At 48.1% G+C, this 25,630-nt stretch overlaps 1 protein-coding gene and 1 long non-coding RNA gene across 2 annotated transcripts in view; one reads left to right on the top strand and one right to left on the bottom strand.

The window, feature by feature from the left end:
• LOC119383495 (proton-coupled amino acid transporter 1) overlaps positions 1–25,630 on the bottom strand; it is a 98,171-nt gene that overhangs the window by 69,136 nt on the left and 3,405 nt on the right. The window lies entirely within an intron of this gene.
• Positions 12,419–12,644, top strand: LOC119383496 (uncharacterized). Its single transcript, XR_005181672.2, has 3 exons — positions 12,419–12,455; positions 12,512–12,547; positions 12,606–12,644. It is a non-coding gene; the product is annotated as an uncharacterized LOC119383496 (long non-coding RNA).

Genomic DNA, 25,630 nt, shown 5'->3' with positions numbered 1-25,630 from the left:
CGCAAAAAAAGAGAGCAAAGAAGAGAACAAATAGAGAAAAAAACGTGGAAAGAAGAGGAAGCAAAGAGAGAAATAAGAGAGACAGTGAGACAAAGGTAGGAAAGAAAGAGGACTACAATAAAGAGAAAGAAGATAACAGGTACCAAAAAGAAAAAAGAAGAAATGCAAATATGCGCGACAAAATGACGTTGAAAAAAAAACATACTTGAAAGACAAAAAAAATTGCAGTGGCTTAGCTCGGCTATGCAGGATATACGTAGCGTTAGCCAAAGGTTCAGTGATATTCTGAGCTTTTCCAGATTTCCGCAGCACGTTTAGCGTTCCTCTGTTCATTCTTCTTACGCTGAAGCGCTAATTGCCAGGCAACTACTTCGGGATCCGATGACATAAGTTCTCGGCTCTTCTGCGCCGTTGCAGCATTTGCGCTCTCCTTCTCCATGGCGTTACACCTGCAAACGCCATTCAGAGGCGCTATCAAGCGGCAACAGCGCACTGTCAGACGGCGACTGCACAGCGAAGGCGAATACACCATCTCCCGCTAAAGGGGACCATGAGTAGATGCGAAGCTGGAGCATTTCCATGATCACGTTCCGTTGGCGTTCGTTGGGCATGCTACCGAGCTCGCGTCGTGGAACGCGGAGAGCGACGCTACGCGCGTCGTATCTTCATCTAGCCTGGCGTTAATTCTCACAGGGCGGCGGGGAACGCGGTCGATAGGCGGGCGAGAGGGGGCGGCGAGGGAGAGGAGAGAGAAGGGGAGGGGGACGCGCATGCGGTCGAGCTCATCGCGGCGTTGCGCAGGAGAGAATTTCGGCGTGTCAGCCCCGTGTTTTCAGAGGAAGAGTGGAAAGGGGGCGGGGAGAGGAAGGTGGAGAGAGTGAGTGGAGAGGGGAAATGGGAGGAGGGTAGAGGACAGGGGGACATGGTGAGGGGTCAGTGGAGAGGAGGTGTGTGGAGAGGGTATGCGAATGCGCAGTAAGGGACTATACACGCGCTATCCGCACACCCCGCTCCGCACGTGGCGGGACACCTGCCGCCCGCAAACGGAGGAGGAAAAACCGGAACGACGCCAATCGTCGCACACGGGGTACCGGTTTTTCCTCCTCCGTTTGCGGGCGGCAGGTATCCCGCCACGTGCGGAGCGGGTGTGCGGATAGCGCGTGTATAGTCCCTAAGGGCGGTCACGCCGCACACCACCACCGGATTGAGCTCCGCCTTAAGATACTTCGCATCTAATAGCTGCTGCGCGCCATGGCTACGACGTCACCCCTCTCGAATGCGCAGAGGAGCAGCGGCGAGTCGCGCGCGCATGCGCAGCACGGCTCATGATGACCCCCGCGAAACCTGCTCTGGCTAGGCAAGTGTAGCTAACGCTACAAAACAGAATAAAGAATGAGAAAAATCACACCATCTCCCGCTAAGGGACCCATGAGGCGATGCGAAGCAGTGTTTCGGCATGTAGAGCCCGCGTTTCAGAAGAGTGGTGAGGGGGAAAAGGGAAGTGGAGAGGGGGAGGGGAAAGGGAGAGGTGATGTGGAGAAGGGGAAAGGGGAGGGGAGGATAGGGGAGATGGGAGGGGAGAGGCGGAGTGGAGATGGGAGGTAGAGAAGGGGTGGGAAAGGGAAATGAGAGGGGGAAGGGGAGGGGTGGTGTGGAGAGGGAAAGGGGAGAGAGGGAGTGGAGAAGTGGAGAAGGTTTGCGCATGCGCAGTAAGGGTGGTCACGCCGCACACCACCACCACCACCACCACCGGATTGAACTCCGCCATAAGATGCTTCACATCTAAAACAAAAGAGGGCCGCCCAGCTCCGCGCTTCTTTCAGGTTTGGCACCCAGCTGCCTTAACTTTTCTGTCTCTGAGGACACCCACAGTGCGCGGGCATTTCGCCTCCATCGAAAGGCGACCACCACAACCGGGATCAAACCCGCGTCCTTCAGGCCAGCGGTAAAACGTCGTAACCACTCTGCAACAGCGGCGGACTAAATCGAAAATTCCGTAGTGTAGTTATCAGTGTGCTTTCTGGATGGCTTAAATGTCTTGTACGCGCACTGGGGATGGCGTCAAAGCAAGAGATGCTTGCTATAATTAGGTATTATAGTAGATTAGAGTCTTGCTTTTCAGATGATATGTGCTCGATTCCCTTAACTTGTGGGCACGCGACGTAGTAAAACCTGGCTGATGTCTCATCGTAAGGTTGAGAGAGCTATGAAGGGGCCAATTAACACCTGCTATACAATAACACTGCTGTAACAGCAGGTAAGTAGTATTGTTTGCAACCACCTCAATTCAGCTCACGTATGCAGATCAGCTTAGACGCACGCGAACACAGAGAAATCTGTAAGGCTATCCGCACAAAAAAAAAGTGGTCAACAAGTTTCTTGCCATCATTTTGTCGTTTCTCTCCGCCTCACCTTGTAGGCGCACCGAATACGCAGCACGAAACCTTGCTCTTCCGCTCAGTGTACCGTAATTGCTTGAATTTACAGCTACCTATACGACGTTGTACCATTATAGGTACGTGTAAATTGGCCTCTTCATAATCGCTGAGAACGCAGGGAAGTAATTGACAGACTAAGTTGCTGCAAAATATTGACGTGTCGCCGTGTTGCTCACGGCAATCAGCATTTTATAAACGGTGCCCGCTGCCAACCGCCGACTGCGTTAGCCCACCTACCTACGCCGAACAGTTTGTCTGCTTTGCCGACTGACATGGCCTGACAGCGCTGAAGTACTTACGCACTTCGCTAGAAAGCTAGCAATGCAGGAGCATTGGCCGCCGGAGATCACAGGCTCAGTAACAACACTTCGCAGCCGCACTACTATTTCTTGAGCGTCCAAATTCACACCAGACGTTTACGTGCACGGACAGTGCAACATTTATTTCATCGTCGACCTTGCACATCCCGACAACCGAAACGAGGTACTCGGAAGCAAAAACACTCTCACCTTTTACAAAACACCACACGCAGACAGGAACAACGGAAATAAACTCAGGACACAGCGCTGATGCACGGCGTTTTGACATCGCAATCTACAAAACGCAGTTGTTCCAACAGCAACCCGCACATACGCGCATGCACCTCTAACCGGCTGCCATCTTTGCCAGTGTGATGATCATGATGATGATAGTGAGGCCATTCCCTTTGTTACAGTGTACTAGGCTTGTACCTTTGTAGCGGGCGGGCACCAGCCAATAATAAATAAATTAATACAATAAAAACAACAAAAACAAAAACACACAGACATTTTCTTTTTTTTTTACTGCTTGCGGCGCGGTAGGCGTGATTGGTCCGAATCACTCGCTTGCTGACGCATGCACGACTTGAGCCAATCACGCGAGCACGACCTATATGTTGTATTTAGAACAGAGAGAAACGATGCATCCGATGCCTGAACATCATCTTCTTTATTTCATGTCCCCACGCGACCATCCTCATCTTCTTTCATATACAACAGGTTCCCCGGTTGATAAAAAAAAAACTATCGCTTGCGTAACGCATAGTCCCTCAGCTTCAACGGCGTTTTTTTAACTCGTGCGCTCTTCCGTGGGGGTTGGCCGGTCATTTTGTCCTGCAGTGAAGACGGATGAGTACATGATTCACTGCTGGCTTGTGCTGCTATTTCTTGACGTGACGTAGATGGACAGTCAGCATGTTGTTCACTCGATGAAATGCACCACCTTGAAGAGACTCGTCAGGTAGTGGTAGAGTCCACTCTAGAATACCATGTCGATTGCCTGTGCACTTCTCCGCAGCTTCTGGGTGTATCGCTTGAAATTTGGAGGCATTCCACACTCGCCCGTCATCCAAAAGAAATGAAGCTGGCCCTCGTTGCTCAATAATCTTCTTCGGTTCCGAAAAGCGCGAAGATATTTTCCCGTGAACTGACGACTTTCTCACGCGGACGTAGTCGCCGACGGCAAGGTGTCTTGTCCGGGCTCCGCGACGGCAGTCTGTGTAAAGTTTGGAAGAAGCTTGGTTTTGTCTGACACGCTGACGTAGCCATTTCATCGCCTGTGCGGGATTTTCGTGAAATGAAGAATCCGGTAATCCAACAATGCTTAAGCGTGTTCGTGGCAGTCGTCCGTGCAGCAAAACGGCGGGTGCAACTCCCGTTGTGGCATGAGGTGTGCAGCGGTAGACCCCCAAATAGTCTGTCACGGCGACACGGATATCACGCCGCTCGTATACTGCCATCTGGACAACAGATTTGAGGACTCTGTTAAACCTTTCTACAAGCCCGTTTGCTTGCGGGTGGTAAACAGAAGAAAAGCAATGGCGTATGCCACGTTCCTGAAGAAACTCTTCAAATTCAGCCGAGCTGAACTGCGGTCCTTGGTCGGAAACCATTTCACTCGGGTAGCCTTCACGAAAAAACACTTGTAGCAGAAAGTTCTTGACCGTCGCCGTAGAAACTTGTCTTGCAAAAAAAACTTCTGGCCATTTGCTGTGATAATCAATAAGCGTCACTGCATAACGGCAAGTGATGGGAGCTTGCTCAAATGGGCCAATAATATCAATGGCAATCTTCTCCCAAGGGTTGTCAGGGAAAGCTACTGGCTGCATAGGTGCTGCGGTTGGCCGTGCTGATTTGTCACATGACTGACAAACAACACATGTTTTAACCAGTTGTTCTACATGGTTATCCATTCGAGGCCACCAGTACAACTCTCGCAAACGGCTTTTCGTACGACTGATCCCCGGATGTGATTCGTGTGCGACTTCCATCAAACGACGAGTAAGGGTACTTGGAATTACGATCCTGTCACCACGGTAAAGCAAGTCGTGTACAATGGATAGTTCTGCACGTACATGAAAATATGGCATTAGCTCCGCTTCCAGAGATGCCTTATCAGGCCAAGATGACAAAACGAAGTCCATGACTTTTGCGATTGTACTGTCAGATGCACTCTCCGCTTGTAATTCTGCAATGGTTAGCATCGGAGAAAGAAGGCAAACAAACTCATCTTCGGCAACCTGATTGGTTTCTCCTTGCAAAGGCAGTCGAGAGAGCGCATCAGCCACCACATTATCGCTTCCCTTACGGTACTCTACGGTGTAGTTGTAACAAAGAAGTCGCGCTGACTAACGTGAAATTCGCAGTGGCCGATGTCCAACACCTTTGGTTGACAGCAAGGTGACAAGAGCACTGTGGTCGGTTCGCAAGACAAGGGGCGACCACAAAGGTACACGTGCCAATGTTCACAGGCCCAAACACATGCTAAGGCTTCACGTTCGCCTGCAGAGTATTTCCTTTCTTGTGGGCTCAAGGTACGGGAGGCAAAGGCAACCGTCTGTAGAATCCCCTTGTTATCTTGTTGCAGCACAGCGCCCAGTCCGTACCCGGAGGCATCGGTCGTGACGATGACGGGTAGGTTCGGGTCAAAGAAATGTAGAACCTTGCAAGTTGTCAGCAGTGATTTCAAACGGACGAAACTCTCTTCGGCAGCTGACGTCCAAGCAAATGGCTCGTTGCCTCGAAGCAATGCCCGTAAAGGTTCCACAACATCCGAAAAATGGGGAACGAACTTGGAGTAAAATCCCGCCAGACCAAGCAGGGAACGAAGTTCATTGATGTTTGAAGGCGCCGGAGCTTCTTTCATCGCTTGGATAGATGACGCTAGTGGAAAGAGTCCTTTGCCGTTCACAACATGTCCCAGAAACGTTAGTTCCGTGACGTCGAAAACGCACTTCTGGTTGAGTTTCAGGCCCGCTTTAGAAAGTCGTTGCAAAACGATGCCGAGATTTGAAAGATGATCTTCTCGAGAACGACCATATACGATAATGTCGTCGATGTAGAAAAGTACACCTTTGCACCCTTTCAGTATGAGATGCATCATCTTTTGAAATGCTGACTGTGCTGAAGCCAAGCCGAAACATACTCTCTTAAAGCGAAAAAGCCCGTCGTGCGTGATGAAGGTAGTCAGATCACGTCTCTCATGGATCGAGCTCTAGTTGATGATAGGCAGACGCCAAGTCCAGCTTCGAGAATCACTTGGCGCCAGCTCAGCTGTGCAGCAGCTCGTCTTTCTGTGGTAGTGGAAAGCTATCAACAATTATAGCTTTATTGGGCTCTCGCAGATCAACATACATTCGTATAGAACCATCCTTCTTGCGAACAACCACTATAGGAGAAACCCACTGAGAGGCGTCAACGCGCTCGATTTTGTCTTGGGCTTCAAGTTTCTGCAGTTCAGCCGACACTTGTTCACGAAGGGTAAACGGCAGCCGTCGTAGCTTGCTGGCAACGGGTGGAACGGAATCACGAACCTTAACCTTGTGTTTGAATCCTTTGGCAAGTCCGAGCTGTCTGTCAAAGAGGTGTTCGTACTCTGAACGTAGCTCAGCTGGCAATGTAGGAGTGCTGGAGGCCAATGCAAGACACTGAAGCGATTTACCTTCAATATTCATCTGTAGTGCCGCAATGGCGTCTAAGCCCAGTACAGTGGTGCCTTCAGATACAACATATAGAAGAATACAAGCAGTTCTGTCTTGGAACGCAGCTGAAGCGACAAAGCATCCTCGAACTCTTATCTTGGACTTGGAGTAGTCGAAAAGCTGCACTGAGGTAGGTTTCAAAGTGTAAGTGCTTGCAAAAAACTGATGATAGAGTTCTTCAGCCAGGATAGTGACAGAAGATCCCGTATCAACTAGAAACGAGATAGGGCGACCTTCCACAGCGACGGATGTGTAAATGCCATGCTTGTGTCCATTGACAACACAAACTGTTTTTCCGCTACTCTGGGAGCTAGCGTCGTCGTCGTCATCAATTTGTTGAACTTTAGCTGAATATCCAGACGACCTACACATAAAATCTAAGTGGCCAATCCTCTCGCAGCGACGACATCTGCGCTTGCGGGCCTTACATGCAGGACTGTTTGCAAGATGATCAGTCGCTCCACAACGATAGCAAGCTCGAAGGTTGGTGGTACCTTGTACGGGATGCTCAGATGATTTGGCTTTGCACTTATTACAAGTTGTGCGTTCATTTGGTTGTTCAGAAGACCGAGAAGAGCTTTGCGCTCTTTTAACGTGACGAACTGAAGCATCGTCGCAAAATTCCTTAGCATGACTCACGGCTTCCTCGTACTGATTAGCAATTGTTAGAGCTCGTGAGAGCGTCAATGAGGAGCCCTCAAAAAGTAACCGCTTACGTAAATGATTATTCATCGTTTTCGAGACAAGCTGATCACGTAGCATCTCATCAGCGAGGCTTCCAAAATTACAGTCGGCAATGAGGATTTGTAAAGCAGCGACGTATTCTTCCGCTGTCTCACCTGCATGCTGAGCACGGCGACTGAACCGTTGTCGAGCCACGATGACGTTGACTGAACGCTTGAAATGGTCCGAAAGGAGGGCGATTGCAGAGTCATAAGCGTCATTCGTCGATCCGGCGTCACCTGTGCTCGAAGGACTAGCGGCGGAAGCAGAGCCAGACAGCAAGTCCGCTGGCTTCAGTGTAGAGAAGATCCGCTGCCCCTCCATACCAAGACATGTGAGCAGGATAGCTTTTCGGCGTTCGGCTGGAAGCTCTGAAGCTCCAGAAGCCACCATGTACGTCTGAAAGGCCTGCTTCCACTGGTCCCATGGGACAGCCGGATGACCAGGCGAAGGCAGGAAAGGCGGTGGCGGTTGCAATCCCGGAATGCTCATTGTGGTGATGCAGCAGAAATCACCAGGACTGTTGCTCTTGCATGGGTTGAAATCTCGTCGCCAATATGTTGTATTTAGAACAGAGAGAAACGATGCATCCGATGCCTGAACATCATCTTCTTTATTTCATGTCCCCACGCAACCATCCTCATCTTCTTTCATATACAACACTATACTCCCCTGACCTGCCCAGATATCCACATCTCCCAGATATCCCCACCTTCTGCCGCTAGGGCCGTAACTATACGAGCGGCGTGGCGCTAGTCAGCACCTGTTCGCTGACGTCAGCTTCAGCGTTCGTGGTCATATTTCGGCCAACAGAGCCCTCATATTGCGTAATTCTTATGCACAAATGCAAAATAATTTGGCAATAAATATACTAAAAGTTATTCAGAAATTTTTCGCAATTAAATGGACGTGACACCACATAGGCTGTCCTACAATATATGTAAGTCTACGGGTTTCCACGTTTGTCAACCAGTGTGCAATAAATACTTAACCGCACTGAATAGCTTACTTGACCAGCCGTCTAAGTGAAGAAATAGTCACATATATGCCGTCAGTTCATCACAGAATGCAGGCGTTCTTACTCGGCGCCGTCCAAACATCCGCAGAGTAGCAGACGAACAGGTTATAGGTGCTAAGCGCCACCAACGGTGCGCGGTTGAACGAGAGCGGGGACACGCGCTCCCATAGGAACCCCGCCATCTGGGCAGGTCAGGAGTACAGTAGGTCGTGCACGCGAGGGCAAGCGGAGGAGTGCGCTCATAGTTTCCTTTTCTCTATGGTGCGCTTTCCCATGCGGTTTCCGACTCAGCGCGTGCTTGCCCATCTTGCTAGGCGTACTTCCAGCACGTTTCGAGCGGTCTCTCGTCATCCGGCATTTGTTTCCGATTTGTCCACTCTGAGCAGATTTTTCCCGTCTTCGCTGCAAGAAAAGATCAACAGGAAAGTATGTTTCCAAATATGCGCCGTGGTATCGCTTGTGTAGCGTTCGTAGCTGAAACTTGAAAGTTAACGTGTTGTCGTGCGCAGGCAGTGTTGTAAATGAAAACTATGCCGACTATGCCTTCAGTGTTTCATGGTGAACGTATATGTTTCCAAATATACCCGTGTGTCGCGGTATTGCACGTGTAGCGTTTGTAGCTGCTATAGTTAGCGGGTTGGCGTACGTGCTTCGCGGGCTGTGATGTGAATGAAAACTATACCTTGAGTGTTTCATGTGTTAGTCACCAAGAAGTGTATGTAGTGCACGTGTCAAGCTCTGAATTACGAAAGTCCTTTTTGCTTGTTAATTCGTAGTGTCATACTTGTGTTATAATGTCAAAATTTGTTTCTCACAGTCATGTTCGGAAAAAGGCCCGTTGTGAAGTTGACAGTCTGTTTGAAGCTTTAGCAGAGCGTGACTCCGTAACGTCACATGCACCGTATCTCCAGCATCAAGCATGAGGCGAAAGTTGTGGCAAAATACGCAGCTCTCGAGTAACTATGCCTATGCAGTATTCATTGGGAAGCGAATCGAGTGAAGCAGGATCGAAACTCGATTGCGGTGGTGACTTTTATAGCGAGAGCGCAGTCTCGGTGGACGGGGTCGATGGAGGCCTGGAACATGAGGATAGCGTTGGACGACGAGAGTGCAACGTTCTCAATGTCTTTCCTGGGTCTAATGCTTTGGAATCGCGAGGAACGAGAGATCGTGACGTCAGCAGTGATTCACCTACCTTCGCGAAAAGTCTGGCTAAGTGGGCGGTGGAACATAACATAACTCAGCGATCATTGACGCCTCTCTTGCGGCTCTTAAGGTCACATGATTGCTTCAGTGGCTTACCAAGCGATGCTCGTAGTTTGTTGGGAACCCCCCGTAACACTGCTGTTGCAGCAGGTATTGTAGAACTGTCTCTTGGAACCTACTGTCATTATGTGCTCAGGAAAGGGCTGGAACACATTTCGGGCTCTGCAGAGCGTGTCCCAGATGTAGTACCCCTTTGTTTTAATATAGATGGGCTTCCTTTGGCAAAGAGTTCGAAGCAGCAGCTTTGGCCAGTGCAGTGCTGTGTCCGTGACCCAGACTTGGCTGATGATTTGCAGAAACCTTTTCTTGTAGGTGCATTTGTGGGTCCTTCAAAGCCAGACTGTGCTAATGACTTCTTGAAGCCATTTGTTTCCGAGCTGAAGGAGCTGCTTCAGTCTGGTATATCGGTATCTGGGAAAGTAGGAGAAATTAGTCAAAAGCATCATCTGTGATGCGCCGGCTCGGGCTTTTATATTCCAGATTAAAGGACACAGCAGTTACTATGGCTGCCCAAAATGTACAGCAGAGGGTAGCTTTCGTGAGAAAGTAGTTTTCTCTGCAACAGTAGGTAGACCTAGAACTGATGAGTCATTTCGTCAGCAGGAGGACATGGATCACCATCTGGGAGTAACAATCTTGACTGAGCTACCAATAGACTGCATCATATGTGCACCACTTGATCCAATGCATCTGTTGTATCTTGGTGTTACGCGTAAACTTGTGAACCTGTGGTTTTCAGGACCTCTCAATGTTCGAATCGGGCCACTAAACCGAACAGAAATATCAAAACGCAGCTGTTCTCTTGAAAAGCATGTTCCTCAGGAGTTTGCACGTAAACCGAGGTCATTTGATGAAAAAGACAGGTGGAAAGCTACTGAGTTCAGACAGCTCTTGCACTACACTGGACCTGTGGTACTTGAAGGCAACCTTTCTGCTGCTGCCTATGCTAATTTCTTGACACTGCATGCAGCATCAAACATCCTTAGCACACCTTCTCTCTGTCATGAGCATGCAGACTATGCACAAACTCTTTTGGAGCATTTTGTCAATGGCTTTGTGGAATTGTATGGGGCATCAAATGTCTCGTACAATGTTCACTGTCTTTTGCATCTTGCTGCTGATGCAAAGGTGCATGGTACTTTAGAATATTTTTCAGCATTTGCTTTCGAAAACAATTTGCAGATGATCAAAAAGCTTCTTCGCCGGTCAGGCTGTCCCCTCCGCCAATTGTACAACAGGTTAAAAGAAAGTGACAACCTACAGAGCGTTTCCTCATCTTGCACTGTTGATGGATATGAGCGGCTTGGTAGCCATGAGGCAGCTGTTACCCCTACAGGCTGCATGAACCCTCAATATAAGGCAGTCAAATTTCGTTCCTTTACGGTTACCCTTAAAGCAGCCAACAACAGCTGCAAAGTTGGAAATGCGATTGCCCTTGTTGACGCTATAGCACACAGTAGCCAAGATGAGAGCCCTCGCATTGTAGGAAGGCAGTTTCTAGAAGTGAAACCACTGTACACACAACCGTTTGACTCTACTAGGCTCAGTATTGCTGTTGTTGACAGGCTTTCAAATGTCCAGTGCTGGTCAACCACTGACATTCAGAACAAGCTGGTTATGCTTCCTTACCATAAGTTTGTAGTTGTACCTTTACTTCATACGAGCTAGCTCGAACACTGTTCCTATGTTGAAAGAATAAACGCTGTTTATGTTCTAGCTCCTTGCTAATTTGTTGAATGCAGGCTACAGCAACAAGAACTGAAATTTGTGCTAACATTCTGATAGAAAAATATTTTAATCTCTTCTAAAAAATGCATTCAGCATAGCGATGTTTCTTCATGCTGCCACTTAAGTGAGTGTATTAATGCCGGCAGTGTTTGATAGTAGCTGAATAAAGAAAGGTGGTGCTGACATTATGTCATGTTGTAGCTTCTGCAACTAAAAATTTCTGTACAACATTTATAATTTTGTTACTTTTTTATGAAGTTAGTTTGGCAGATGAGATGTCTAATATGTCCACTGAAATCCGAGAACACTGTAAAACAAAGGCAGTTGTTCGCGTTAGCTTTTGCGAAAAAATTTTAACCAGTCGATAGTTTATGTTCATTTTTTGTCTGAGAGTGGTCACAGACAATTTTTTACAGATGCGCTTTTCCATTGTGGAATTTACTGAAGAGAAAACAGTAGCTGTTGTGCCCAACATATGGATTGTTGCTGACAAATGCTATTGGCCACCAGGACCTGGCTGCAAAATGACAACTGTTCAAAAAGCAAAAGCCCCCAACAAAGACTGGAAAATGTACAGCATTGTGGTGAAAACTACCTACAGTAAGTTTATTATGGATAGCTTTAACTTGAGTATGATGCATGCAGTTTCTCTGAATATGCGGGTTCTTATTATAGGCACATATCAAGAGGCTCGTAGAAATCTGGATCAAGCTCAGTACTCTGATGTTGAATCTGAGCACCTTCAGAAACGGAAGGTTAGACTGACCCTTTGGTTACCATCATGCTACCCATATCGCATTTATGTTCTTTTTTTCCCCACTCCTCGAACCTGCTGTGCAGTTTCGAGACAAAGCCCACAGTCTGTTGTTCTGTCTTTTTAATAAGGTGTCAAAGCCAAGTCGTTACATCAGCGATGATGAAGTGCCTACTTTTCATTCACGCCTCACTGGTTCAAATGGACCGTCCACAGATGAACGTAAGTTGTCATACGAAGAGATTATTCTCTTTGTAATATTCATTTTTGCATGCAGGAATGGAGAACACTTGTGCAATGCTTGCGACGAATTTCACGAAGGAGGAAACCAGTTGCAAGAGGTTGGCAACCAACAGAAAGGACAGGCAAGCAGCAGCTCACCCTTTTACAATACGTATACTAAGTCTCTCTTGTTGCCACACTCGGTCAATGCTACATATTTCTTTTTAAGATGTCAAAGCCAAGCCACACCCTTCAGTGCTCTTTTGAAGCCCCCCAGCAGCTTCCCTGGCCCATCTGGTTCAACACGTAAGCAAATAAGTCCTTAAGAGTGCTTCTTGTCTAACATGGTTTTGAATTTGCAGACAGAGACTGCGACACTCCGGCAGAAAACACTGAAGGTAATCATCCACATTTCTGGCCTCATCTTCAGTTGACTAACTACTCAATACTTTGCAGATCTTTCAAGTGACTCTGACGAATCGGAAGATGGTTGTGGTAAGCATTGTACTTTGTAGCGATCACGCTATGCCTTGACCCAGCGGGTCATTCGCCCGCCGGACCAGCGCCAAAAGGATTGTCTCGCCACGGCTTGACGGAGGAGACGACAGGGGCCGACTACACGAGACGGCGCCCACAGATTGACGACGACGGCGCTGGTCAAGGGATTAACTCCCCCGGAGTGATTCCACGAACCTGGCACATCTCGAAAGTGCGTGCTGAAACTTTCCCGTGGGAACGCAGCGCGCGGCCGGCACCAAAGGGGTCGATGCGCACGTGCATCTTCCGTTCTCCCCCTCCCCGTTCTACGGCGGCGCTGCGACTAGTGGCAAGGGTGTGTGTGTATGTGCGGGTCAGTGTTGTGCCTCTGTGAACATACATGAAGGGCGTGTCCCTTCCCGATGAAGGTGCTTCCCTTAGAGGAACTTCCACATCACCATTGGTCCGCATTGTTTTGTGTAGTGATCCCCAACCTAGGGACCTAGGGAACGGGGGTCAACAAAAAGGGCGTGCGGCGCCTCGCCCAGAGCGGTCTTCTGTCTTCATCTCGACAACTCACTGTCAAAATGTAAATAAACCCATTGAGTTTGCTCTAAGCTCTCCCCTGGTCCTGATTCGACGGAGCGACGGCGACCGGCCCCGCTACCCGCAGACAGCGGTCGCCACGACGCGCTACAACTGGATGGCAAGCGGTTGGATGTGAGCCTGGAGGATGGAGAATGAACACGCCGAGATCATGGAGACTGACAGCTGTGGACTGGTAAGTGCTGGCTTTGGTTTTTTGGTTGCCAGGCTGATAAGATAGAAGTGCAATCTTTTCGCTGGTAGAGGCTACCACAGAAGCAGTTGTTTACGGAACTTCTGGGTAGAGAGTGAGCCGCACCACACTAGTTCTCTGTCATGGATTGGAAGCGTTTGTTGAAGAATCAGCTCCTGATTCTGGGGGAGGAGCTGGGAGCAGAAGTAGATGCGGGGATGAAGAAAGACGCAATTGTTAGCGCTATCGAGGGCTTGAATCTGAGCAGTGACGATATTAAAGAAACGTGGAACGAGATTCAAAAGCAACAGGAACAGGAGCGCGAGAAAAAGCGTGAGGAACAGGAGCGTCAGGAAAGGCGAGAGCAACAGGAGCGCCAGCTAAAGCAAAAAGAACTGGAGGTAGAACAGTTGCGACTCGAAGTGGAAATGAGGAAGATGTCTGGGGTTCAAGGAGTGGAGGTAGCAGGCAGACAAAATCTTTGTGATTTATCTAAGCTAATGCAACCCTTCAAAGCAGGGCAAGATGTGGGCCTCTTTCTTGTGAACTTTGAGAGAACCTGTGAAAAAGCGAACCTTGATCGTAGCACATGGGCTCGAAATTTGTTAAGTTTGCTGCCATGTGAAGCAGCGGATGTGATCGCGCGGCTTCCAGTGGAGGATGCGAACAACTATGACAAAGTGAAGGATAGCCTTCTAAAGAGGTTCCGACTTTCGTCAGACGCGTTCCGCCAGTGGTTTCGAAATCTGACAAAGAAGCAGGGCAGCACGTATTCTGTGTTTGCCTACGAGTTGAAGGTCAACTTAGTCGAATGGATGAAAGGAGCCAACGCTTTTGGGAACTTCGAAAGGCTCTTGAAGTAGTGGCTCTCGAACAGTTTTTTTCAAACTTTCCGAGCCAATGAAGCTCTGGATCCAGGATAGAGCCGGCGTAGAAACTGTACAGGCAGCTGCCGACTTGGCTGACGAGTACGCGTCACGCCGGGGAGAAAGGGACGAGGTTCCTCCAGCAAAAGCGGGAGATAAAGGGAAACCTTGGACGGCGAAGCAGGGATCTGGCGCAGGTATGACTGCACAGAAAAAGACGGACTTTGCTGCAAGTGGTCAAGGATCACAAAACAAACAGGAGGGAAAGGTTTCGGGGGATTTTTCCAAAAAGAGTCCTTTTGAGGCTCAGAAACCACCTACTTGCTACAAATGCAAGGAGGAAGGTCATATTGCCATAGGCTGTCGTAGGCCCAGGCCAGCCCTTTCGTATACTTCTGACTCAGCCACTAGCGAGGAGCTGCTTAGTCCGTATCTTTTTAACCTAACGGTGAACGGAAAGCCGTGCCGCGTCTTACGGGACAGTGGGGCAACCATGGATCTGGTGCACCCGGACTATGTGGCACAAGCAGACTACAACGGCAAGTGCGCATGGATTAAACCAGTATTGGAAGATGGAAGCATTTGTCTTCCGGTAGCTCGAGTAATCATCACTGGGCCGTTCGGAGAAGTGGAGACGGAAGCGGCGGTGTCAGACAAGCTGCCCCCGCAGTACCCCTATTTGTTCTCGAATCGGACCGACCGTCTGCTTAGAGAACAAGGGAAAAGTTTTCACGAGGGAACAGTACAAGCCTTGACTAGAGCTAAAGCACGCGCGTTAGCAGCCGAACTAGAGCGGCAAGAACCGAGTTTCACCGCAAGTACAGCAACACCAGCTGGAGTCAGCACAGCGGAGCCTGCTACCCCGTCGCCTACTCAAAAAGAAAGAGAGGGGTCAGAGGAGCAGACTACGCTGATACAGCTGAAAGGGAATCGGAGGAGGGGCTGCTCGTGTTGCCGGTATCAAAAGCACTAAGCAATGTACTGGGGAAAGTGACAAGAGACGACCTCATCGAGCAGCAAAAAAGCGATCCCAGCCTTAAGGAGTACTGACACGATTTTGAAGTGCAGCAAAACGGACGTTTTGGTTCCTTGGCATGTAGTGTTAACGCTCTCCCCCACACCGCATCCGGAAACACGTATAAGTATTTAAGTTTGATTTTAAAGTTTTCATCTCCCAGCATCTGCAAGGCAGCTTCACCGCATGGAGAGCCCTATGACGTTTCAAGTCAGCTCACTTGGTTTGCGAAGTCTGGGTTCTGCATGCAGCCTAAATCACATAAATCGTTGTCGGAGGCACTGGATGACAGTTCACTCATCGTGAACCACGTTCGACTGACAGCAAAGGACAGCAGGTGCACATTTCGTGGGTTGCAGTCTGCCCGTGACGTCACGGGCAGACTTGACACGTCACTATGAAACCGTCCTCTCGAAACCGAAACCGAAACTGCTGGTTGAAAGAAGCGGTATTAAAAATATATGCAATGCATCCCCAGGCACTACGACACTCTTTTTAGGGTTCTCGACACCCGTGCTTTCATTTAGAGCAACAACCCGAAAATTTTTAAATTCATGTCAGTACTCCTTTAAGGAGATTTGGAACACCGTCAGGGAAGGGGTGACGAGGAAGAATGTCAGTTTTCCCGTCAAAAATGGCATCTTGTACCGCCACTACCGGACTGCAAAAGGTCGCACGTTCGACCAGATTGTAGTGCCGGCTAAGTATCGGCCTGACATTGTGGATCTCTGTCACGGAGTTGGTTGGTCGGGGCATTTAGGAGCTCGGAAGACCAAAGACAGGCTCCTAACGGAGTTTTATTGGCCGGGATGCTTCAAAGAAGTTGAGAACCACGTAAGAGCGTGTGACACCTGCCAGAGAGTGGGAAAACCGCACGAGAAGGAAAGGCACCACTTAAGCTTGTTCCGCTCATTTCGGAGCCATTTCGCCGGCTTGTAATAGACGTTGTGGGACCACTCCCAGTGACAAAGTCAGGCTACCGGTATTTGCTTACCGCCGTTTGTCCAGCAACCAAATTCCAGAGGCGATCCCAATGAAGGAGCAAAGCTCCGTAGAAGTAGTCAACGCACTACTGTCTATTTTTTCAAGAGTGGGCTTTCCTCAGGAGATACAGTGCGACCAGGGCTCAGTATTCACCAGCGTTCTCACTACGGGATTCCTGGAGAAGTGTGGAATGAAATAATCCACAGCTCAGTATACCACCCGCAGTCCAATAGTGTAGAACGGTGTCATTCCGTGATGAAACGAGTTCTGCGAGCCCTTATCTTTGAAAAGAAGTGTCAGTGGGATGCTTGTCTTCCGGCAATGCTGTTTGCGCTGAGATCGGTCACTCATGAAGCGACGGGTTTCAGCCCCGCGGAGCTGGTTTACGGAAGGACCCTCAGGTCTCCACTGCGACTTTTGCGCGAAACCTGGGAGTCGAAAAGTACCGACCCTACTGTGGTCGAGTACATTCTTGAATTGCTGGAAAGGCTGCGGTGTGCTCGCGACATTGCTGAGGCGAACATGAGAGAGGCGCAAGTAGAGCCAAGAGCTACTACGATCGAAACGCGAAACTGAGAGTTTATCAGGAAGGCGATCAGGTAATGGTCTTGCGCCCCTCGCGAGCAAATAAGCTGGAGATTCAATGGGAGGGACCCTTTCGGGTTGTGCAAAAGCTCTCGGACACAAATTACGCACTGGAACGGAAAGGAAGACGCCGAGAGGTTGTCATTTACCACCACAATTTAATGAAGAGTTATGTGGGAGAAGTGCAGAAAGTGAATTTGGCTCTTAACAGCACGGAGGAGCTAACGCCTGAAATTCCAGGCTTGGTGGAGGTTGGAAGATCAATGGAGGTTACCGATGTCATGAAAGCCGTGGCACCTGCCGAGGGCTTGACTGAGATGCAGAAAGTCGACTTACGCAACTTGTTGTCCGAATACATCACTGTTTTCTCGGAAAGGCCAGGGCGAACTGAGGTTATCACTCATGACATTGAGCTAACTTCTGACACCACTGTGAAGTCGAGGCCGTATAGGCTAGCCCCGCGACAGCAGGAGATCTTAAAAAAAGAAGTAGATCGAATGCTCGAGCTTAAGCTTATCGAACCATGCGAAAGCACCTGCACGTCCCCTATGATTCTCGTTGAGGTTCCTGGGAAGGATCCACGGCCTTGCGTGGATTACCGCAAACTTAACGCGATCACAAAGGACCAGACTTATCCTATACCCAACGTAGAGGAGCTGGTGGAAAAAGTGAGTGCCGCTAAATACGTCTCGACTTTGGACTTAGTAAGAGGCTATTGGCAAGTTCCAATGTCTGAACGAGCTAGTGAGTATGCAGCCTTTGTGGCGCCGACGGGCACATTTAGGCCCCTAGTTCTGAGTTTTGGCCTTAAGAACGCCCCGTTTGCTTTTCGAGGCTAATGAACCGAGTTCTGCAGGGGGCTGAAGGCTACGCGGTTCCCTACTTAGACGACATTGCTATTTACTCCAATACATGGGAAGATCACCTGTACCATCTTAGCGATGTCCTTAGACGTTTGACGCACGCTGGACTGACAGTGAAGCCGGCTAAGTGCCAGCTAGCTCGCGCCGAAGTACGGTACCTAGGGCACGTGGTAGGGCAGGGCAGGAGGCGACCTGACGAGTTGAAAGTAGAGGCGGTTAGCGAGTTCCCGCAGCCAGAAACCAAGACTGCTATCCGCTCCTTTTTGGGACTGACGGGATATTATCAGCGCTACATCGCTCAGTACTCGGAAGTAGCCGCTCCGTTAACGGATGCACTGCGCAAGAAGGCCCCAGAAAAAGGTAGTTTGGAGTGCGGAAATGGAGGGTGCCTTCCAGGGGCTCAAAGCGGCTCTTGTTAGCTCACCCGTACTGCATGCACCGAACTATGATCGTCCCTTTATTGTGCAATGCGATGCCAGCAACAGAGGAGTAATACTCTGCCAGGAGAATGAGAACGGGAACGAGCACCCTGTGTTGTACGCCAGCAGGAAACTCTCGGTTCGTGAGGAGGCCTACAGTGCGTCGGAAAAAGAATGTGCCTGCATTGTGTGGGCTACCCAAAAATTAGCCTGCTACCTCTACGGAACTTCTTTTGTCTTCGTCACTGACCACTGCCCACTGACATGGCTATCGCAAATGTCGGGAAAGAATCCACGACTACTACGTTGGAGCCTTGCGCTTCAGGAGCTTAACTTCACTGTGAAGTATAAGAAGGGTTCCGCGAACGTCAATGTTGACACATTAAGCAGAGCTTTTTAGCTTTTTCTTTTGCTTTGGCTTTCTTTTGTGTTTAGTTGAGGAACATTTTTCCGTAATGATTTTGAGTAGTCTTTTGAGTAATCGAAGTTTTTAGCTATGAGCAAGAGTATTAGTGTGGTTGCCATATGGAAAAAAAAAAAGCGTAGGTGCATTGTGGCACATTTGAAAGACCGGCCTGGTTGCCGAAAACTCATTGCCGGCGCTTGCTGGTTCGAGAGGTTGGTCTTTGTGGTTTCAAGAGTAAGAAGAGAGTGGACGAAATGCACAGAAACAGGAACTTTTCAAGTCTTAATTTGCATACGAATGTGTCCCAGATGTTTGAGAACGATGCAGGGAATGCGTACCGACCTCTCAGCTGGGTTAGACGAGCGGCCGCATTAAACCTAAATCTATGGCTAACACGATCAAAAGACATGTGCACCGAAAATCGGATCTCTGAGGGCTGCGTTCGTTGCATTGAAACGCATTCCGTCCCTATCATTTGTGCCGAGAGTGTTTGAAAGCTTCGTGATGTCATGATGGCGCTGCAGAACAAGAACAGGAAACAGGGGGCGCGCTTCTCGCCGAGCTCCCGCTATTCAGCAGCTGCTGAAATGGACAGTTCATTACATGGACACATCGAAAAGAGCTCCTGCGGCGAAATGCTGTATTTTATTTCCAGATTCCCCATTCGAATTAAAAGAAAAGACTAACGGCGGCGCGCCGCAATTATTGCGCGGCGGCGGCGGCGGCGTGATCTCTCTTGGGACTTCGGCGGCGGCGCGAGCGGCGTGACCAAAAACAGGCGGCGGCGGCGGCGCGGCGGCGCACACCTCTACTTGGGTTTGAACAGGCCGACTGCTTATGTCATAGTGAATTTCGCATTTGAGTGCATTTCCACGCAACCAGGAGAATAAGCATGCCTTCTCGCTCGACCTAAACAAACGTAAGCGATTTCCTTCAGAGAGCCCAGTGACAAATATGTTATAACATTACAGTATACAGTACTCTCTCACCCCCTCTCTCTCTCTTGCAGTACCAGCTGCTTTTCGTCAGTCGTGCTTTCGCTTGTTCTTCGCCTATACAGTCCTCTATCTCATCGTGAATTGGATAACGACGCAGTGTTTTTCCGATGAAGCTAAAAAAATACAAATATATCGTAACCAAAAGCGGTTCCGCGTACTGTACTCTATGAAAAACAGGAAGGCGAAGTGCAAGCACGTGGCGTCAGCAGCGCATATACTATTTTTGAAAAAGAAAAATAGAAAGAAAAATAAACGAGGACAAGCAGGTATTCGCGCTGGGGGAATACCCGGAAAGTAAAAAAAAAAGATTCCTTAACATGTTTTACATGAAACAAAACGTTCAGGAAAGTACTGAAGGTCGCGTACATGTTGACGACAGCCCCTCGGTTGAGCTGCCTTCGCGAGGTCGTTTCGAATTCAGACACGTGTAACAAGCGGCTCTGATGTCATCAATAACTTAATTATTTTCTAAATTAAAAGATAAACAAGGACAGCGTCCGCTCCATTCGATATATATAACAATGAACGTTCAGATACTACCTCTTTAAAAGCTGGTAAATTTAATCTTCATACTGCGCAACATTTAATAGGGCTCTACACTCTACACGTGGAAAAATAAGCACCTGCATCGTGACAAGAGCGTGTACGCAGCTCTCGAACTGGCATGTGTCTGTAAACTCAGGCATGCGTCTTTGTGGTCATATTACGGCGCCGAACCTCCCTCGTTCCCGCTGTGCGTTTATCCTCCGCATAACAGGATCACAGGTGTACATGTGCCCACTGTATCAAAGATAGATAGATAGATAGATAGATAGATAGATAGATAGATAGATAGATAGATAGATAGATAGATAGATAGATAGATAGATAGATAGATAGATAGATAGATAGATAGATAGATAGATAGATAGACAGACAGACAGACAGACAGACAGACAGACAGACAGACAGACAGGCAGACAGACAGACAGACAGACAGACAGACAGACAGACAGACAGACAGACAGACAGACAGACAGACAGACAGACAGACAGACAGACAGACGATAGATAGATAGATAGATAGATAGATAGATAGATAGATAGATAGATAGATAGATAGATAGATAGATAGATAGATGATAGATAGAATAGATAGATAGATAGATAGATAGATAGATAGATAGATAGATAGATAGATAGATAGATAGATAGATAGATAGATAGATAGATAGATAGATAGATAGATAGATAGATACGCTCAAAGTCGCAGGAAGTTCGCTAAGAAATGCTTCGCATTTAAAAAGGCCCTTTGGCTTCACCTCCAGTATTGGAACCTCGGGTTGTGTCATTGCATGTAGTGTATGCCCTTTTCTTTCGGTCACAAGCACTAGATAAATGAGGAAAATACGAGTGATCCAGTACAAATGTTAACGTAATTGTTTGTTGCGCGCTGCAGACTGTCAACGCTAGTGCCTCCTTCGTAACATTGTGACGTGTTAATCAAGTCAAGAACGCGTTAGGAAAGCAGGGCGGAAATGGTGTGCGGGAATTCACGCTTTAGCGTTGCGACAGTGTACAGCGTGTACACGGTTTCAAACTTCAAGAAAAAGGCGTCAAAGCGCAAATATGGTAAGAAGTATACAGTCGCGCTCTGCCCAGTATGAGTTGCAACATGTTATCAATGCTCAAAGTCGCTCCAGCAGTGCAAAGCGGCGCCTACACAGGAAAATTTAGTGAAATAAACACCGTTTCAGTTACTGACGTTATCGAAATTAATTTAACGTTTGCCGGTATCACCGTTCAGGCTTGGGGCCCCATTAACCACGGCGACCGTGTTGCAACTCATATTGAGCGTGACTGTACTTCCAGAATCGCTGTTGTATGCGCGCAGGCGGGTTGAAATATCCATCGAAGAAGCAGTTGACATTTACGGAACGATAGCGTGCGTATTCTATACGCTGCACGAGGATGGTCACGCGGGGCCGACGTATATTACCGCGAACCATGCGAGGCTCCGGGCGGCGTGTTGAGACCACTGTTGAAGGCTGGTAGTGCTTTGCGAGTTCCCTCAGTAGTGAGCGGGTATTGCTTCCGCAGATTTGCACTCAAGCCTGAACTCGGCAGCGCTCCTGTATAAGTTACGCGAAAAGAAAATGAACGCAGGAGCGCAGGAGCTCTGCCGAGCGCATAATGGAAGTGTATACTATACCATGAAATAAAGGAAAATTGGAGTGGATGAAAAAAAATTCAGGAGCCCTTGCCAAATCAGGAAAATGGGAGCATGCGAAGCGTGACGTGTGCGTTCCTGCCGTGTTTATTTATTTATTTATTATTTATTTATTTATTTATTTATTTATTTATTTATTTATTTATTTATTTATTTATCGTTTTCTCATTGCGCAATGCTCCCCCCTAACTGTTTCCTTCCTCCATGCCAGGAATCGCACCGTCATCCAAGTGCTTAGCAGGCCAACACTTCAGTTGATACAGGCAACAACGACGGTCATGCGTTCATATCCCGGCAACAGTTAAATGTGGCAACGCGAAATGACACGTCACCTCGATAACCTCGAGAGCGGCGAATGTGGAAAAATTTTTTTTTCTGCTCCAGCGTCACGTAGCACAAGAAGTTTGGGGGGCAGGCATACAGCTGAACCAATAAACCCTCGCACGCTATACATAAAGGAATCAAGCCTGTCGTGTATATAGTCGAGACCATCGCGAGAAAAATGCCGCTTCGAGGGCCACAGAAGTCGTTAAAAACATATTATCGCTTGTAGCTTCATTGCGGCTATCGTAAGGTATATATCTCTCTCACAAGACTCGTTCTTTCTCTCTCGCTTTGGCAGCACGAAAAGCTTATCTCTGGGTTTCTAGCTCCTTCGTGATGTGCGTCGGAACATCCGCTATAATGGCTGGTGGCTTTGTGTAAATTGAGTTTTTTCGGAACTGTTCTGGCCAATGTTACTCAAGGAACGTTTTGCACAGGAGTTAGAACACAAATGTAGCAGTAACTGCCAATAACTGATAGCTTGAGAGAGCGGAAACCATTAGTTCAGAAAACGAGCAGGTGGCCATGAGACGCACTGAATTGCCTGCATTGCCATGGTCAAGCGCGCACCCATCGCCATGCATCAGGCATTGTACATGAATTGCAGCCGTTGATAATGTAATGGCAACCGTCATGGCATTGACGTGCAGTTGAACACGAGGTCGTGGGTTCAATTCCGGGCTGCAAAGACTGCGTAAAGCGTGGGGAACAATACTCGCCCCGAGTTTACCCAACTTTCGATCATACATTCAGCGCTAATCCGAAATACCGAAAAATACGTATATTGCGTATGAATCTAGATTTCTCGAAAGAATTTGGCGCACAAATTTACACGTAACCAGAAATTTTTTCGGGGTGGGGATATGATTACTCTTAATGTATACATATATGTTCGTGCATGCGTTTGTATGTGCGCGTGTATATACACACATGTAACATTGAACAAATTCGGAGGGGGGCTGAATCGCCCACCCCCCCCATCTTTCCCTCCACCTGGCTATGCCATTGTGGCGAACAAGGTAGAAACTCGTCCCAGTCACTATACATTACGGAGTATCTCACTGTCCCGGTGTTTCAACTTTAAGCATCACCATTTGACGAGTATATAAATAGACGACCCCGTTTCAGTCCGCCATGGTGGAACAGTGGTTGCAGTGCTCGGCTGATGACCCGAAGGTCGCGGGTTCAATACCGGCCGCGGCGGTTGCGTTTCGGCGGAGGCGAAATGCTAGAGGCCCGTGTACTGTGCGATGTCAGTGCACGTTAAAGAACACCAGATGGTCGAAATTTCCGGAGCCCTCCACTACGGCATCTCTCGTAATCACATCGTGGTTTTAGGACGTAGAACCGCAGGTATTACGTTATTACTACGACCCCGCCGCATCAAGCCGACTGTTGCAGAGTCAATGGGCTTCAATAACGATGTTACATAACATACGGACGGGTCGTTCCGGTAATAAAACTTCGGTTTGTTCATGCTGAAGCGTACGCATTCCGCTCCAAATCAAGTGTCCAACAGCCTTTGTTCAGATTGATATAAATTTGTGCCACGAAACTTTTATGCAGTTCTTACAAGTGGGTGATTCCACGTAAGATCGAACAAACGATGGCTGGTCGACCTCTCAAATTTATTTCAAAATTTTATATATTATTGCCTGATGAGTGGAAAGAAGAGATCCGCAATTTGTTCTGCCGCCAAAAATTTTTTCGAACCACAGGAAATCAATAATGACGAAGAGGTGGAGTGGAGCGCTCATCCGCTCTGCTGTTTTGGCCAACTTTCGTTATGAATTGCACAAAATATATTAAAGTTAGGTAGCTGAAATTTATTTACCTAAATATATGCATGTTTTTGCTTCTGCTCAGGTATTTTTAGTTTTTATGTGTAATGTAGATGTTTTTATAAAAAACCTCAAATATGGCCCAATCGGCAAAGTTTTCTTTATTTGAAGGTCTTTATCTCAAAAAAGCCTCGTAGCAGAGCGACAAAAATTCTGCATTACGTTCTTCGCATGCTTATCTACCAAAGTGCCAAATCTTGTATTTATATAACTTTTCAGTAAAGAGATATGATTGGGCTAAGTTCAAGAAAACACCGAACAATGAAAACTTCTGACGACAATTAAAAAAAAAACCCATTTTTTAAATTTCTTAAACTTTGTCCACTTATCCTCCTCCACATCAGCTTTCACAATCATTAAAAACATGTTGCATAATATCGTTGCACTAATAGTTACGGCCCCTCCAATGAGACCCTTAGGCAAGGATGGGCAATTCCGACTTCTTGCCCAGCAAGTGTATAAAATGCAGGCAGGATTGAATTTCTTTTTATTAAAAGGTCAGCAGGTACCTAAAAAGGTGTCGCCGGCACTGAAGACGTTAATTTTGAAATTATTTGGTCACTGCAGCGGCCACGAGCGCGGAGCTACCGAGTGGGCGCGCGCGCACCCGAGAGGCTCGTTGTAAGAGACGGCGCAGTGAGAGCTCGTTCTCGCGTCCTCAGACCGATTGAGTTCGAAACAGCAACACCTCTCGGGTGACTTAAACGCACGTGCACTAGAGCTTCGCTATTCTATCCGCCCTCTGTTCGCATCGCAGCTAGGCGCTGATAACACGGCGGAGATGGAAGCAAGATGAAAACTCTATAAGGGAGCTATGAGCGCGCGCTTCACGCACGCTGCTGCCACAGAAACTGCGCTGCGCCAGTTGCGATCAGTGGAAAGCATGAACGTCGTGCTCCAGTGGCAAAGCAAAATATGGATTGTCAAAGAAAACAAAAGCAAAACTATCGGTAACCGGATGCGCTTGTCTATATTAGATGTCGGCAGCAGACGGCGTGAACTGGCCGCGCGTTCGGTGCGCTGTTCACACTTCATTCGGCGCGGATAGTTCTTGTGCTTTGCTCTTACTCTACTCCTCCTGTGCGTCTCATGACGAGAAATTATAGCTCTGAATGAGTCTATTGTGGAGACTACCTTTCGAAGCACAAGAAGCTTAAAGGAGTACTGACACGAATTTTAAAAGATTTCGGATTGTTGCTCTAAATAAAAATACTGGTGTCGAGAAACCTAAACCGACTATTGTGGTGCCTGGAAATGCATCCTATATATTTTAATTAGTGCCACCTTAAAAAGACACTTTCGGTTTCGATATCGAGGGGGTGGCTTCTCAGTGTCGTTTCCTAGCAGTGTGACGTCACGGAGATACAGAAATTCGCGACGTACTAGCGGGAAATCCGTATGGTGCAATAGACAACGATGAGTGAATTGTCGTCCAGTGACCCTGACAGTGATTTCTACGATTGAGGCTGCATGCAGGACGCAGAACTCGCGAACTCGGAGGAACTGTCTTGACTTGTCGGGATAATGTCCTTGCAGTGTGGCTGGCTTGCAAATGCTCAGCGACGAAAACTTCAAAGTCAAATTAAAATATTTTATACGTGTTCTCCGACTCCAGTGTGTGGACAGCGTGGACACTGCATACCAACGAAGCAAAAAATGTCCCTTTTGCGATGTCTCAAATTCGTGTCAGTACTCCTTTAATTATTGCAAAGAAGC

The sequence above is a fragment of the Rhipicephalus sanguineus genome, chromosome 2 (genome assembly GCF_013339695.2).
Source record: "Rhipicephalus sanguineus isolate Rsan-2018 chromosome 2, BIME_Rsan_1.4, whole genome shotgun sequence".
Lineage (NCBI taxonomy): Eukaryota > Metazoa > Arthropoda > Arachnida > Ixodida > Ixodidae > Rhipicephalus > Rhipicephalus sanguineus.
The sequence above is the reverse complement of the archived record's forward strand: the minus strand, read 5'-3'. Positions and strand labels throughout refer to the sequence as shown.